Here is an 18,535-nt window from a genome sequence, read left to right as displayed (position 1 = left end):
TTCATTGTGTGTACGCTGCATTTCATCTCAGTATACAGTGACTTTTTCCAAAATTTTCCATAAAGCAGCATGAGATAAACTGTCAAAGGTACACTCGAAGTCAACAAAACCCATGTATAGGGGTGTGTTCCATCCAACCGATTGTTCCAATATTACCGTCACAGTATTAATGTGGTCTATCCATGATTATTATGGTCTAAAGTCTACTTGGCCAGCTCGAAATTCAATCTTGTTTGTTAATCTTTTAAGTATGGTGGTCGTGAAGATTTTATTTATTGCGGTAATCCTCAATGAATGCTTCCTTCACTATCTCTTTATCTTCAAATGGGTTTTTATGTTGTGCCAATATACAAGACATTTTAAATGACGCAGCTACTGATTGTTTAACAGTTTTCATAGTTTTTATGCAAAGTTTTATAATGCCGTTTTAAATTTCCGCATTTGCCAGAGCAACGGAAGACCGACAAACAAAACAAACACACTTATCTGTCACCACAGTAAATAGGAATTGTTCTTCCCACGCAATATTAAAATGATATGTTTTACTCTTTTTCACGGCACTCATATCGTTTCAAACATGAATGTAAATAATATATTACTAAAATGTTTTACTAGTAATAACTTAGTAATGAATGATTAATGCTTGACTAACAGCAATACAATGCCGATATAGCACACTCCCAGTTTAAATAATAATCATAAATTATCTGTGAATGCTGATATGCCGAATCGGCATTATCGCAACTTTCGGGTAAAGAGTTAGCATCATAATTATTTTGATCATGCACCTGTGATGAGTCAGGACAGTCCCCGTATTTTCTTCGTGAATCGCGATCGACTTCAAAAACTTTACCGATCGACCCTTTGAGCACCGCTGCCTAATCTGTTTCCCAAAAGGGAAGGTACTAAATTCTTTTTCAAGATTCTTCTATTCTTGCTGGCATATTCTAATAATTCTACTGTGCAGTCTCTTTCAAAATCATATTACTAGTAAAATGTATAGAACACATTGTTTGCATTTGTCAGAACAGCGACAAAAATGTACCCATTTCTTAAATAAAACATCTTTGAGAAACCGAGAAGAATCTAATTTCATTAGCAAAACCTTTAGTTTGATTATCATTATCACAGTTGAAACTAGTACACCTCATCTTTACACTTTTTAGTAAGGTAAATCTCACTTTTCTCATTTTTATGTTATTTTTATGTTTTTTTTTTCTCATTTTTATGCTATAGATACGAGACATGGGACTGGGAACGAGAGAGGCATTGTTTGCTTTTAATGTCCTCTCTCAAAGATGCTTAGATATGAACCTAGATATTTATTCCTGTTTCATCGACTTCGAGAAGGCATTCGACAGGGTCCGACATGAAAAACTAATAGAAATACTGAGAAACAAAGATATAGACAGACGAGACTTACGAATCATTATCAATCTGTATTGGAATCAAAAGGCCAATATAAAGATAGAAGAACAAAAGTCCAAAAATATAGATATAAAGAGAGGAGTAAGACAGGGCTGTGTTCTGTCACCATTACTGTTTAACGTGTACAGTGAAGCCATATTCCAGGAAGCGATAGCGGATCTGGGTGATGGAATCTCTGTAAACGGAAGAATAGTAAATAACATAAGATTCGCTGATGACACCGTTATAATGGCAGACACCCTGGAATCGCTACAAGAATTGGTAAATAGAATTAACGATTATTGCATTAGATACGGACTAAAAATAAATATAAATATATAATATATAAATGTCCTTAATATAAATGTCCATAATATAAATATATAAATGTCCTTCGATGTCCTTCGAAGAAATGGTCTTAAAAAACTTACCATCCAGGGAAAAGTAGAAGGCAAAAGAAATAGAGGTAGATCTCCCACACGATACACGGACCATATTGTTGCTACCATTGGCGCTCCATTGTCAGAATGTGCTAGAATGGCAGAAGATAGAAAAACGTGGAGGAACATTGGGAAATTTAGTTAATAGCTTCATGATATCACGATACCTGCATCAGGTTAACGACTAAGAAGAATAAGAAGAAAAATAAATAAGAGAAAAACTAAATTCATGATTGGCTCAAAAACGCAACATGGAAATGAAAGATTAATGATAGAGCAAACCCAAATAGAAAAAGTAGAGACATATAAATATCTAGGAACCTGGGTTGATGACAAAAATGACCAAAGCAGAGAAATCAAAGTCCGAATTGAAACTACAAGGCAAGCATTTGTGAAAATGAAGACAATGCTTACCAACAGAGACCTTCAGTTGCATCTCAGATTGAGGGCTCTAAGATGTTACATATTTTCTATCTTACTATACGGAACGGAAGCTTGGACATTGAAGAAACAACACATAAGGAAAAAAGAAGCGTTCGAAATGTGGTGTTACAGAAGAATATTAAAAATTCAGTGGGTTCAAAGGATTACCAATGCTGAGGTACTACGACGTCTAAATAAGGAGTTAGAAATTATGAACAGCATAAAAAGAAGAAAACTAGAATATTTGGGTCACATAACCAGAGGAGAAAAATATGAGCTGCTGAGAATTATTATGCAAGGAAGGATCCAAGGAAGAAGAAGCATAGGAAGAAGACGCATCTCCTGGCTGAAGAACCTTAGAGAATGGTTTAACTGTAGTTCACTACAACTTTTCAGAGCAGCAGCCAACAAAGTGACCATAGCCGTTATGATATCCAACCTCCGATAGGAGATGGAACTTTAAGAAGAAGAAGAACGAGACATGGGTGATGACAGAAGAGACAAAAAGAAAACTGGAAGTCTTCGAAAGAAAAGTCCCAAGAAAGATATTTGGACCTATTAACGAAAACGGAATATGGAGATCCAGGTATAACCATGAACTCTACCAACTGTTCAAAGAGACACCGATCTCAGAATTCATTAAACTTCAGAGACTTCGCTGGGCTGGTCATGTAGTAAGAATGGAGACAGAAAGATTGCCGAAAAGAGCCCTAGATAGTAAAATGCAGGGCGCAAGACCAAAAGGAAGGCCACGGAAAAGATGGGAGGATGAAGTGGCAGAGGACGCGCAAAATTTGCTAGACGTGAGAACCTGGAGAAGATCGGCGCGGGACCGACAAGGTTGGAGGCATAGTTTGGAGGAGGCCAAGGCCCGATTTGGGCTGTAGCGCCATTGGAGAGAGAAAGAGAGAAATCTCACTTTTACATAGATAAAATATACAATCAACTTAGATAACTACCGCGAACGATTCAAACTAAATCATTCTCTAACTATGTCACGATTTCAGTCTCCCCTCTCTTTATTATGCGCAATATCTTATCTTGTTATTCATAGTATCATCGGATAATCAAAAACAAAAATTATTGAATACAACGAATTAACAGTACTTTGTGTGGCGATAACAGAACTGATAGTATGTCCGGAGACGCCAAAACCTGACCGTTATATTTGTCGTCAGCGCTAGGAACCTGATCGTTATTCTACGCTAGGGATTTTATTATCTTCTTTACTTGTGATCTATATTATGTAAACGAAACCATGCTTGGATTTGTTCCGAGAAAAAGCTTAAATATGGCGTTGTAACGAGATGCACCACCTCGGTCCCGTCAACGCTTTGTACACAAGCATTCCCATGATAAGTTCCATCGATGGACCATAGAGGAAGTGGAAGGCCTTCGACCGTATGAAAGTGCAGTCGCCGCACAAGCAAGGGGAGTTCCGTTGGAGTATTGATCTGACAACAACTTCACTGTGCTAGGGTATTGACTGAAGGCCAACCGCTTCTGCTAGGCTAGGGTATTGATCTAGTGGCAGTTCCGTACCTGGTCTTGGATTATTGATCTAAGACATACCTATTATTTCCTGTGATGGGGTACTGATAAGTAGACTTCGGCAAATATGCATATTGCATATTTTGCATATTGTGCATATTTTATGCAAATATTTCATATTTTGGCATATTTGTATAAAAGTTTGCATAAAGTGCATAAAAGTTCAGATTTTTATACTGTATTTGAAAATTTTTAAACATACCAATTTATTTCAATTCTTGTATAAAATTGTGTAGTCATTTTAATCAAGAAATGATCTAAGTACGTAATCTCTACAGGTACAAAACATTTACAATTTCATAGAAGATCAATTGAAGTAGCCCTCAACATTCTTAGAAAGTCTCGGTCACTGAGGCATTCAGTTATTGGATAATCGCTAAGGGTTCGCTCATTTGCATTTTATGATCTAATCCCCAAATCTATCTACAATTTATTGTATCTTAACAGCAGGTAAACGGCTAATAGTTTTGTTCCTAATTTAGGGATTTTCCAAAATCTCCCAGTTTATTGAATTAGGTACCTAAACATTTCTAATTTGATGCTCAGATTTGTAAATCATTTTTGTTTTGATATTCAAAGCGTAAACACTCGTTGTGCGTAACAAAAAGGAAGATTGTGATTTTATAATGCCTAAAACAACCAGTGCTTCAACTTGGATTAAACCTTATAAAGAGCTGTCTATGGATATGGGAAAAATCTACTGTTCAGTCTGTGGCAAAATTGTAAGTATCTAATATTTTCTATTAAATATCTAATATTTCATACATACAGGGTGTTTCCAAATGACACTTACAACGTTTGACTCTAGATACTTCTCGAAAAATTGAACAAAACAATATAGTTAATGAGGGGTCAAACTTATTTACTTTTCGAGATACAGGGTGTTAAAATTAAAAAAAATTAAATTCTTTTAGTTAATAACAACAATAACTTTAAAACCAATAAACGTATTTACTTGAAATTTAGTACTCGTAGGTTGTTTTTAAATGAAAAATAGCTTCCTTTAATGAGAAAAAATTGTCCATGGTACAATACAATGGTGTGTATTTAGAAAAATTTTTCACCTTTACTTTTTTTATGAAGTCAGCTATTCTAAAACACAATTATTTTTATTGTAATTGAATTAACAAAAAAAAAACTTTTGTTGAATTTTAAAATAAGTTATATGATGTACTAATGGTTAGTAACAAAAACTAATTTGTGGATTAATACTGCATTTAAAACACTTAGCCAGTGTTTTTTTTTTCAAACCAGTTATTTGATTAACCAAAAACACCTTGTATATTTTTATATTTTAAAGGTTGGGTTAAAATAAAGGTTTTTATTTTTATTTATAGATAGCATGTGAGAAGAAATTTCAGATAGACCAACATGTGAGAACTGCTTCACACATTGCAAAAAAAGGAAAAATAGGAGGAAAACATCAAACTTCAATGGCTAAATGTTTCCAATCTACTTCAAAAAAATTAGATGAGCAAGAAACTTTTAATGAAGACTTGTGTCGCGCATTAGTGTCTGCAAACATACCGCTTTCAAAATTAGCAAATGTAAATTTTAGTTCGTTTCTAAAAAAATATTGCAAACTTAATGTTCCAAGTGATCGGTCTCTAAGAAGAAATAATGTGAACGGGCTATACTCGTCGGTGTTAATTAATATTAAGGAAGAAATTGCAGATAATTATTTTTACATATCTGTAGACGAAACCACTGATTCCTCAGGAAAGTATATTGCTCATTTATTGATTGGTGTTCTTAAAGAAGATACCTTACCAAAATCTCATCTTATTTCATGCCAGCAACTTGAGAAAACAAATGCTTTAACAATTTCGCGTTTTATACAAGAAACATTAGCAATTTTTTTTCTTCCGACAACTATTCCTTCCAATAAATTACTGCTTATTTTATCGGATGCTGCTCCTTATATGGTGAAAGCAGGACAAAATTTAAAAATATTTTTCCCAGATTTAATACATGTTACTTGTGTAGCGCATGGATTAAACAGAGTTGCAGAGGAAATACGAAAAAAGTTTCCTCTTGTAAATACCATGATATCCAGTGTCAAAAAAGTATTTCTTAAATCTCCTATAAGAATTCAACTTTATAAAGAAATGCTACCTAACATTCCTCTTCCACCACAACCTATTTTAACGCGATGGGGAACATGGTTAGAAGCAGCTAATTTTTATGCAGATCATTTTGTTAAAATAAAGAACATAATTGACACGTTAACAGATGAAAGTTCCCAATCTCTTTTGGATTCTAAACAAACTTTTCAGAGTAACTTGCTTCAACAAGAACTTTCATTTATAAAATCAAATTTTAGTTTTGTTCAAAAAACAATTACTCAGTTAGAATCACCAAAACTGTCATTGTTCGAAAGTACAGCATTAATAAAAGAATTTGCGTCATGTTGTCGGAACGTTAGAGGTAATATTGGAAAAGATATTTTAAAAAAATTTGAAGCTACTATGGAAAAAAATAAAGGTTGCCATATTCTTTCTGAAGTAGTCAGTGTTCTAGCTGGAAATATTTCGGAAACAATTAATTTAGAACCAAATGTTTTGGTTAGTTTGAAAAATGCTCCCGTTACATCAGTTGATGTTGAACGAAGTTTTTCCATATATAAATATATGTACTCAGACAGAAGCCACAAGTTTTTGTTAGAAAATTTTGAACACCACTTGGTCATTTATTGTTACCATAATTCTAAATAAATTTATTCATACTTAAAAATGATGTAGTTACTTAAAATAAATGTAAATCTTAATGAATAGTAGGAAATATTTAGTTATGTACACTTTTTTTTTTAAATAAAATTGTTACTATTTTACGATTTTTTTATTTATTTGTATGCATATTTTGTGAAATATTTGCATATTTTTGGGTAAATACGTGCATATTTATGCACATATTTTCTACATTTTTATTTGCATATTTGCCGAAGTCTACTGATAAGTCACCATCCGTTCTTTTCCGGGCCGAGTGTTGATTGGCCCGTTCCATCTCTATTTCTTCGACCCGTTCCTTCCCGTCTGTGTGTATTAACGCACTGTAATAATTACCGTTTACTTTTTTTTGTGCCATTAATTTTATTTTATTTTTTGCAGATAATAAACACTGGGTCATATTGTCGTCTATGCCGTCGTCGCCAGAATTGTCGTTTTAAATTTTTATTGTATATATTACCTAGGATCTAATTGTATTGTGTTATTTATTTATTTCAAATATATTTTTATATAATTTAAACCAATGTTTTACTGAGTCTGCTGTCTAAATGAGCTACCCGTCATGGAGGCAATATCCAAATTCCAAACAAAAATGGACTTTTATCGTTTTTTTCGTGACCCTTTAATTAAATACACCAAATATGATGTATTTCAATATTATGATCATTATTTTCTGTTTTGTCCATTTCATCCAATCATTTATTATACAAAATTATTATTATCACTGAAATTATTTAGCGGTTTTGGTCTCTTTTCTATTGTTAATTATATTTGCCAATGTTCACTCCATAATAAGGAAGATAATTATTAACATTTCTGCCTCGTTACATTGATATTTCAATTTTGTGTCATTTGCATAATATTTTATGTTTTCGCCGGCATAATAAAACTCAAATTTCACTGTTTTCATAACGTAGCATATTTATTTTATCGCATAGTGCTGTGATGTTTTAATTTAATAATATGTAATATGTTGAGTATGAAGGAAGCGGTATTGTTTTCAAAATTGAATATTATGAATATGTGTAGTTTTTCCTATGCTGACACTATTTAATATTATTGGTTTTAACGTACATTTGTAGGACGTTTTATAAATGTGAATATATTTTGTAATATATGTTATCAGTGGCGCACCCAGAATTTGTCTCAGGGGGGTTTTGAATTTTTTTTTATGCTACCTCCATTTTGAGTCCCTAAAATTTGGGTTTTAGTTTAATTTAAAGTACTAAAGATAGCAGTGTTAAATATTCAGGTATCTATTATCCTGCTTACCAACTAAAACCACCCTCTTTTACTTGCGCAGTTGACTGTCGCACGTACCGTACACCGAAAGTTGGAAGCTGTAAGGCTGACGACATTTTTGGAACACTCACTTCTCTTATCTAGATCTTATCTATTGTTCTGAAGCTTAATTTCTTGTGGCATTTTAAAGTAATAACTACTTTAATGGGAATATGATTTCCATTAATATAGAATGGGAATTGAAGGTTAAAATAAATTTATTGACGTTCGACATTAATCCAACTTGTAAATACAATACATTTTGGAGACGGCTATCGCCGTATTCCAGTTCTCCTCCGCCAATCCTCCCGGTCCAAGGCATGCTCCTCCTCCAAACCTCTTGATTCTATTGCTCCTCTAATTCCTTCTTTCCATGAGCGTCGAGGTCTACCTCTTTTTCTTCTTCCAGTGGCTTCCATTTGTGAAGTTTTTGGGGCCAACGTTTGTCAGGCATTCTTAATAGATGTGCAAACCATTTTGAACCTCTACTTTCTATTCTGTCAATGACCGTTTCTGTAGCATTCATGTTATTTCTTATAGATTCGTAGGTCTTCCTTTCCTGCCTTGATGTTCTAGCACTTCTTTTCAAATAATCCATTTCAACTGCCAACCATCTTTTCTTCCGGTCTGTAATAATTGTCCATACTTTAAAGCCAAAACAAAGAACTGATTCAACCATGGTTTGACCTATTCTTTTTTTGTTCCTTTTGATGATGTTTAAATGTTTGATCCCACCACAAGGTGTTCAGACATTCTACAATTTTGCGTCCCTGATTAATTCGGTCTTTAATTTCGGTTTCTCCCATGCCGTTCTTAGCAATGAGTGCACATAAATATTTAAATTTTTCCACTTGTTTGATTTCCACGTCCTCATCTATCAACACTTAAATCCTTGCATCTGAATTGATAACTAAATATTCTGTTTTCTTCATGCTGACTTGTAACCCCCATTTTACATATTATCTGTATAGACGATTTATTATGAATTCTAGATCATAAGAATCTTGAGCTAGGACGACTCCCATTCCCTGGCAGTGGTTTTTTCAATTTTAGAGGGCTGCCTCAATATATAAATTAAATAATAAGGGTGACATACTGCAATCTTGTTTTAGTTCTTTAGTTACTTTTATTGGCTCTGATAGTATATTTCCGATTTTTAGGTAAGTAGTGTTATCCCTGTATACTTCTGTGATGATTCCTAAAAGGTATAGACTAATATCGAGTTGTTGTAAAGCTTGCCACAATTTAAGTCTTGGAACTGTGTCATACCTCTTTTCTAGGTCGATAAAGGCTAGATGTACTTCGGTACCAACCGCTAGTGTTTTTTCTATTAATTGTTGAAGTATAAACAAGTTATCAGTGAATATTATGCAAAGTCATAAAACAACTATCTAACTATTGGTGCTTTTAGTATGGTCCAATAATTTGCTTTTAAACATTTATATATATGAACAACTTTTAACTGTTTAAGGAAGCTTATTAAAATGATCAAAACTCTTAAACATCAAAGAGTTTCTTAAAGCTGTTCTTTTTGTTTTCACAATGTGTAAATTGCACTTACCTCGAGTAGGGTAATTGTGAATATCACAATTCCGTGTAATAAACTCACAAAAGTAAGCAGGGGCCAGATTATTTAGAATTTTATAAATGAACACCATTGTAAGGTAAAAGACTCTTTGTTGAACTAAAACCCACTGCAGCATGCTAAGCATTGTTGCTATAGGTGTATATCTACTTCCACTAAGAATGATTCTTATTCCACGATTTAATATTTTTTACAACTGGGACGATTGATTTAAATTGAAGAGAAAAATAACTGACGAGCAAAAATCGAAGTGAGGTTGAATAATTGCATTAAAAACTGTAATTTTAGTTGAAGTTGACAAATTTCTAGGTATTCTTGAAAAAAAGTATAATTTTTTATAAATCTTTTTTATTATGTAATTAAAATGGTCATTAAAAGACAAAAAATTATCCAATTGAAAACCAAGGTACTTAATTGTTGTGATGATTTCTATTTTGTCATTCTCAATTTGAAGATCAATGGTATTTATATCAATATTTGAGTATTTGTATTTAGTTGTTATTATCATAGCCTACGTCTTTAATACATTTAACTTTAGTTTGTTGATCTTTAAATATTTATTAACAGACTGCAATACTGAATTCATTTTAGAGACAGCATTTTCTAAGTTTGAATCAAAACATGCAAGTAGGGTGTTATCTGCATAAAAATTAAAGAAATCACATCTAACAAATAAGTTTATATCATTTAAATACAGTAGAAACAAAAGGGGTCCTAAGACACTACCTTGAGGTACCCCAATATTAACACTAATTGCAGAAGAAGTAATATCATCAAACCTTACTTGTTGCTTTCTATCCAATAAGTAATCTTTAAAGCATTCAAGAATATTTCCTCCAATACCATAGCCTTCTTATTTAAGGAGAAGTATATTACGATAAATAGTTTCAAAAGTATTTTTTAAATCAAGGAATACTACTACTAAATAATTATCATTGTCCAATTCAGACCTAAATTAACAAAGTGACAGTTGCAGTGCAGTTTCGCATGAATAATTTTTACGAAAACCTGGCTGAGTACCTATTTATTAAGATTTCATTTTTATCAATGAGATCCATGACTTGATCATATTCTACAAATTCTAATAATCTCTCAATGGTTGGAAGTATATTTATAGGTCTAAATTTATTTAAGTATTTATAAAATATAAGATAATGTAACCACAAGTTACAAAAAACTCTTTTAATATTTTGGAGTTTAGTATTTCATTAATGTTACTCCTATTATCTAATGAGTTAACCGTGACTGCCAAGTCACTCAGTGACAGTAACCGAAATTCATGTATACTATGATACAAATTCTGATTATCATAACTTCATAATTCTTCAGAGTCGATAGTTTCAACAATTTGTTGAATACTAAAGACAAAATACTCACCAAACTGATGAACCATTTCAACTTTGTCACTCAGAATGCATAACTGATTCTGAACCTTAAATTCAATGCAATAAGGGAGTTTTTGACAATTATTGTTAATTAGTCTTTTTAGCGTTTTCCACATAAGTCTAGAGTTATTTTTATACCTATCAATTTTATCAAAATAATATTGTTCTTTTTTTGCTTTTAACATATTAACTACCACATTTCTTGCTCTTTTAAAATCCTCCCATTTGGCGTTTCTAGTACTTCTGTTAGCAGTTTTAAAATCTTTGTATAATTTGTCCCTAATTTTATTTTACTATTAACTTTATCATCAAACCATGGTGTGTTACTTTTGATCTGACATGTTTGAATAGGTGCTATTTTATTTATGACCGACTGACTGTTTGATAAAATGTCATTGTAAATAGTATTGACATCAGTACAATCTAAATCCCAACCACAAGAAAGTAAATTCATTTGGATTTGATATATTTTTTCCTCGTTAAGACACCTGTAACGTTTACTAGAGACATTAAAATTTTGAAAACTATTACTAAAACTGACCAAAAGTATTGAATTATCACTCAACTTGGGAGTTGAATGAACAAAACAACTAACCAGATCATTATTAACAAAATCATAGTCAATTAAGGTTTCACTAAAATTTGTAATTCTAGTAGGTTCCGTTACTAACTGCTTAATGCCACATTGTAAGAACATTGCTTTCATTTTCTGGGTGTAGAAGCTAGTACTTAAAAAATCCAAATTAAAATCACCAAGTAAAATACAATTGACATTACTTTTAAATAAGTTCTAACAAAAAGTTCTCCAAAAGTTCTAGCGGCAGTACACTTAAGGTTATCCTGTGAACATATATTACAACACCCTCTGTAGATCGTATAGATGAATTGAGCGTATTACCTTATACCCACACAAAACAATTTCAGAATCTTCAATTCCACTTGTAACTCGAGCTTCGCTAACCATTATTATTTTTGGACAATAACACAGCAGACCTAACTTGATTTGATCCATTTTGATTAACAAGCTCTGTGCATTTAAATATCAATATTTAATAATATACTAGGGCTACTTACTAGTTTTTTTTTGAGATAAATTTATGTCTTTTTTCACTATTGTAGGCTTATTATTAATGAATTTGATTGTTTTAGAATTATCACCTTTCTTAACTATATCATCTAATAATAATTGTAATTTGATTTTATTGAAATACTCTTGCTGGGCTTTTGTTGGATCCAGGGAAATTCTGACATCCGGCACTTTAATTAATCTTTTATTTTTATTTTAAAGTTGCTCTTTTTTTATTCAGTATCACTACAAAACATTTTGAGTAACTTTTTCAGCTTCTACAAACTATCAATAAATGCCACATGAATATTTGATTCTTTTTAATAAACTTTCATACAGTAATTATGAAATTATTTTTAATTTTTTAATGTATTAACTCGAATAATGCCAACCAAATAAAGATCAAATTAAATCGAGAAATGGACCTAAAAGAAAAGGTCACGCGTGGTATGGTCGCGCTCCATAAAGGGCTAGCATGCCTTTTGACCTTTCGACGATTTAATCACGGTCTTTGAGCAGTTATCGCTTCCATGTTGCGAATGTGCCACTGTAATTTTCGGTATTACATTAAAACCTAAATAAGGCGACTATTCGTGCAAGTCATGCATTATTTAGCGAGTAAAACAAAACTCATTTTCTATTTAAAAGTAGTAATTTTCTCTAGAAGAATTAAATCGTATAAATCAGATAGACGTATACCGGGCGATGAATCGTCGAATTTACCATAAGAAACACATGGAAATTTTAAAAAATGTGTAAAAATATGGAAGAAAACCTTATAAATATCATAATTATTCCGCTGCCTTAGAAAAGAACTAGTCTATGTCCAAAATTGGCTGTTTGCTGTTTTTTTGACCAAAACTTTCCTTGTTACCCACTCTTACTGCACAAATATAAGTCCAGGTTTAAAATTATTTAAGCATTTCAAATAATACTAAAGTAGTTTATATATGTCCATTATCTTAATTTTGTTGGTGCAGAAGTAGTGTGTGTCAACTTTTATTAGTTATCTTCTTATCTGAGTTGTTTTAATTCAATTATACTGAGTGCAGAACTAGCCTATCTGGAGATAGACTAGTTCTGCACTCGCCAGATCGTGGCAGCACTAGTCTAGTTTTTGTAAACATAGGTTAGTTTGTGTTATTTACCTCTCAAAATCAACAGTAAAAATTGCACTTTAAAAACAATCTTTTTCCTGTTTGAGAATTCAAATAATTATGTTGAATCGTAAGAAGTATATGATGGCACTGTCACAATAATGTAAGTATTAGTAATATTAATATAATTTTAATAGTTTCTGTTTGTACAATTAAATAGTTTAATTTCATTAACTTACGTTTTAGGTTATGTAGGTTACTTTTATAATTACATTTAAGCAAATAGTAATTTTTGTCATTAGCCTATACCTTAGGATTTGATTATATATAATGTAGAAGAGAAGCCTATTATGCGCTCGAGAGCAAGGAAAAATAAAACTGATGACTACACTTATGACGTTGACAATAAGGATGATTAAGAAACGTCGACAAGTAGTAGTAGAAGACAATCACGCAGGTCTATGTCTTATTTCTATTATCTTTGTACTTCTGAAAAGAAGGAAAAAGTTTGTAAAATATTTTTCCTGAATGCATTGTCTTTCACATCAAATGGTAAAAACTTTATTTTCCAAAAGAGATAAAATAGTGAATACAGTCGGCAAAAATCAAAGAGGAAAAAATGTCTGTGCTACAAAATTATCTGACAAAATAAAACAGTTATTGATGGATCATATCAAAATGTTGCCGATGGTACAAAGCGATTATTGCCGAAAATATAAGAAGAAATATTTAGATTCAAATCTAAATATTACAAAAATGTATGATTTATATATAGAAGACTGAGATGATATAGATTTATTCATCAAAAATTTTAACCTTGGATTCTTCAAACCAAAAAAGGATTTGTGTGACCTATGCGAAAAACATAAAAAGAGCAATGAAGAAGAGAGGAATGAAATGAAAGATTTAATTGAAGACCATTTAAAGAACGAGATGCTTGCAAGACAAACAAAAGAAAAATCAAAGAAGAGATGTGAAAATGATGATATCTATTTTGCAGCAGTTTTTGATATGCAACAAGTTCTTCAAACGACCCATTTAGATGTATCCCAGTTGTATCGTAGAAAGCTTTCTGTTTACAATCTGAGTATTTATAATCTCCATAAAAAAAAGGTTATTGTTACATGTGGGATGAGACAAAAGAATCGAGAGGATCCAATGAAGTAGCTTCCTGTGTTAAAAAATTTATAGAAGAAAAAGGCTCTGAAAGGAAAACAGGAAATGTGTTTTTTTTGACAACTGTGGGGGACAAAATCTTAACAGAAATGCTGTCGTAATGTATAAAGATCTGGCTGCTAATGTATAAATATAAAATTAAAATTTTCCACTTGAGAAAAAGTCAAGTGGCACAAGGTACGTGTCATAATCGTTGAGCCCGATCACCTCAATGCTATTTTTATAAAATACAATTATGATGATGTGAATTTTATCAGAATTAATACTGAGCGTAGGACAAGAATAACAACTTTGTCAGTACATTTTTCTTCTTTAAGTTTCATCTTCTATCGAAGGTTGGAAATCATTATGGCTATGCGGACTCTATTGACTGCCGCTCCAAAAAGTTCTACACTACTGCATTTAAACCATTCCCTTAAGTTCTTAAGCCAGGATATTCTTCGTCTTCCCACATTTCGCTTTCCATGGATTTTGCCTTGCATAATAAGTTGTAATAATGCGTATTTTTGCCCTCTCATCACATGTCCTAAGTACTCAAGTTTTCGTCTTTTGATAGTTAATATTATTTCTGCCTCATTTCCTATCCTTCTAGTTACTTTCAGGTTTGACATTCTTTGAATCCATGATATTCGTAGGATTTTTCTGTAACACCAAAATTCAAAGGCGGCCAACTTATTCAGATGGACTTGTTTTAGTGTCCACGCTTCCAAGCCATAAAGAAGAGTAGAGAACACGTAACATCGAAGCATTCTCAGGCGTAGTTCTAACCTTATATCCCGACAACAAAGAAACTTTTTAAGTTTAATAAATGTAGCACGTGCTATTTCAATGCGTGTCCTAATTTCTTTGGTTTGGTCTCAGTTGGATATTTGCATGTGCAGATTTAGTCATGATCATGCATTTAGTTTTCTTTAAATTTATGTTCAGTCCGTACTCATGACAGCGTTCATTAAGGCGTTGCATTACGTTCTGTAAATCATTGTTGTTATCCGTCATTATGACTGTATCGTCTGCAAAACGTAAGTTATTCAAAACTTCTCCATTGATAGATATACCTTCTATTGTGTCTGAGAGCGCTTTTTGAAATACCGCTTTACTGTAGACATTGAAAAGTAGTGGGGACAGCACGCAACTCTAGCAGACTGCTCTCTGTATTTTGATATTTTGGGTGTACTGGTTGTCAGCTCTTACCTTGGCAGTTTGATTCCAATATAAATTAGATATTATAATTTTCATATCACGACTGTCAATATTTTTGTTTTTTAATATATCTACAAGCTTTTTATGTTAAACCTTATCAAATGCCTTTTCAAAGTCTGCAAAACATAAGTACATGTCCTGATTTATGTCCATGCATCTCTGAGCCAGCACATTCAAGCCGAACAAAGCATCTCTTTTACTCATACCATTTCTAAAGCCAAATTGTGTGTCACTAATTTTATATTCAAGAGTTTTAACAATTCTGCTGTGAATTATTTTCAAAAATGTTTTAAGTGTGACTCATTAAAGCTATTGTTCTGTGATCTAAGCAAGTTGTTGCACTTGGCTTTTTGGGAATTGCTAAAAAGGTCGATTGCAGCCATTTTCTGGGGATTTTGGCAGTCTAATATATTAGATTAAAGAGTTCAACCATTACATCAATAATATCTTCATCGATTAGTTTTAATAATTCGATTAGCACATCATCTGGTCCAGTAGTTTTACCCTCTTTTGTGTTTTTGATGGCATAGATGACTTCTTCTCTTAATATTGGTGGTCCGGTATCCTCGGTGATTTCTATCGACAATTCTTCTCTTTCATCATTAAATAGTTGTTGGATGTAATTGGTCCAGTGACAGAATCTCTCTTTCATATCATTAATAATATTCCCTTTAGCATTTTTAAGGATATTCGTTCTTGTACGTTTTCTAGAACCTGTCATTTCTTTGATTTTTTTTGTGTAAATTAAAGCTATCATACTTTTTGTCGGTACATAATGACCTGCAAATGTTGAATGCTGAAACTTTACCTATAAGTAAAAAGAAATTAGAGGATTTGAAATAGGTATTTAAATGATTGGTCACTCCGACTGTGTACCATGACTTCTATTTGAATTTAAAGTCATAAGTGAACTTAATAAGAAATCACTATTTTTATAATTTTTATTGTAATCGGTAACATGTTAATAAAATATTTGTATTTTTATGAACAGTAGTAATTTATTTATTCATTCCTTCATTCGGCTTTACTTAAATAGCAACTGTGTGTTTTTGTAAAAATGAAGAATATCGTTAGTGTAGAACCAGCATAAGTCCAGATAAGCTACTTCTGCACTAATAATTCTGATGCAGCACTAGTCTATGTCCACCTAATTTTTTATTACAATAATGAAACAAAAAACTACTTTTATAGTAATGTAAAAGTTTTTAAATGAATTAAAAAGTATGCAAAAAGTAAACGTTTGAAAAACAAAATAATGGAAAACCAAACTTCTGAAAAACTTCAAATTGCTCTCCTAAAAAGTTGTGATTTCGGACATAGACTAGTTCTGTTCTAAAGCGGTGATTATAAACCGTTTTGATTCCACTGCTGAACATAGGTCTCCCGTAAATAATTTTATTGCATCGGATTTTTAGCACCTTAAATCAAGTTGTGGTGGATACGCTTCATGTTAGAGGACGTCTTCGATTACAATAAACATCGTGTCTAGGTCTCCATTCTAAAATTTTCTTGGTCCATTTTTCATCCTCTGACTCTGGTAACATGGTCTGTTTAGTTATTTTTCAGCATTGTAATTGTTTTATCATCCGTAACACCCGTTTTTCTCCTAGACTATTTTAAAGTCTATCTCTGAGGGATTTAGTCATTGTATACCTCTCCATTACTTTCTGTGCCTCTCTTTGTCAACCATTATCCATCCACTCCTGAATGTAGGTCTCTCCCAATTGCTTCCATCTTTTTCTGTCTTGCGCCAATCTAATTCACTGTTTGCCTGCTACTGCTCTTATACCATCTACCTATCTTTTTTGAGGTCTTCCCATGCTTCTTGTTGTCGTCCTTGGTTTCCATTCTAGAATTCTCTGTGTCCACCTGCTGTCATTATATCGGGCTACGTGACCTGTGGAGCGCCATTTCCTTTTTGTAATTTCTTCCAGAATATCCCTAATCTTCGTTCTATGTCTTATCTCGGTGTTTCTAATCTTGTCTCTCAGTGATATTCCAAGCATGATTTGTTCCATTGCTCTTTGCGTTGTTTCTAATTTTTTGGCAGATTTATGGTAAGGGCTACTGTCTTTAAGCCATAGGTACAAACTAGTAGTATGCATGTGTTATACACCTTTTTTTTAGGTTTACAGGAATGTGCCACTTGTATATTATGAATTACTTTTCTGGTAAGGGTCCATGTTTCTGCTCCATACGTTAGAAGTGGAAGCACACATTGATTAAAGATCTGCCTTTTCAAGCACATGGAATTATCCGACCTAAAGCCTTCCCTCAGTTTTCCGTAAGCTACCTATCTTACTCCTGTTCTCCTGTTTAACTCTGTTGTTTGATTATATTTTTCTAATTTATTCTAGGAAGGCCCAGATACTTATAGGTATACACTTGTTCAATTTGCGTGTGAGTGGTTAAAATGGAACTGCATATCGAACATTACTTATTGGTACGCCCTTAATCATAATGCCTTCATTGTATTCTTTCAGTGCTGCTTTAAATATTTGTTCCGTATATGGGTTAAATACAAGTGGCAAAAGAAGATATTCTTGTGTTACTTACTTAGAAATCTTAACCTACCACATACCCATACTTGATCTAAGCTGTTTGATTTCAATACACATTTTTGATAATCTGGATGTCGTTAGTGTCAAGTATAAAAAAATGTAATGGTTCTATAGGTTTGTCAAGTTTGATGGTATACAACGGTTTCTTATATTGGAATATTTCGAAAGAAAAGAGAATACGTTATCCATACCACAACATATCAATAAAACCGAACATACAATAAACTTAAATAGGACAACGATGCTAGCTAACATTCAAAATAGGATCAAACGTGTAATTAAGAGAAAAAATAGAAATTTAAAAACATCTTTCTTCTTCTTCTTCTTCCTTCTTGTATGTAGGTTTTAAAGCCTGTTTCTTCTTTAATATTAGTCTCCTAAATTGTTTAAATTGTCGCACTATCTTTTTTTTGGTCTGCCAATACTTCTTCGTCCATTTGGTGACTTATCTCGTTCTATTCGTACTATCCCATCCTCTGCCATTTTATTAATGTGTTTGTTCCACTCCCATTTTTATTTTTTCACCCATCCATTTATATTGTCTTCTATATTGCATGCTCTTCTTATGTTTTCACTTCTCTTCCTATCCAACAGACTTTTTCCTGATATTCGCCAGACTATTTTCATCTCTGTTGTT

Source organism: Diabrotica undecimpunctata, chromosome 9 (assembly GCF_040954645.1).
Source record: "Diabrotica undecimpunctata isolate CICGRU chromosome 9, icDiaUnde3, whole genome shotgun sequence".
In the NCBI taxonomy this organism is placed as follows: domain Eukaryota; kingdom Metazoa; phylum Arthropoda; class Insecta; order Coleoptera; family Chrysomelidae; genus Diabrotica; species Diabrotica undecimpunctata.
The sequence above is the reverse complement of the archived record's forward strand: the minus strand, read 5'-3'. Positions refer to the sequence as shown.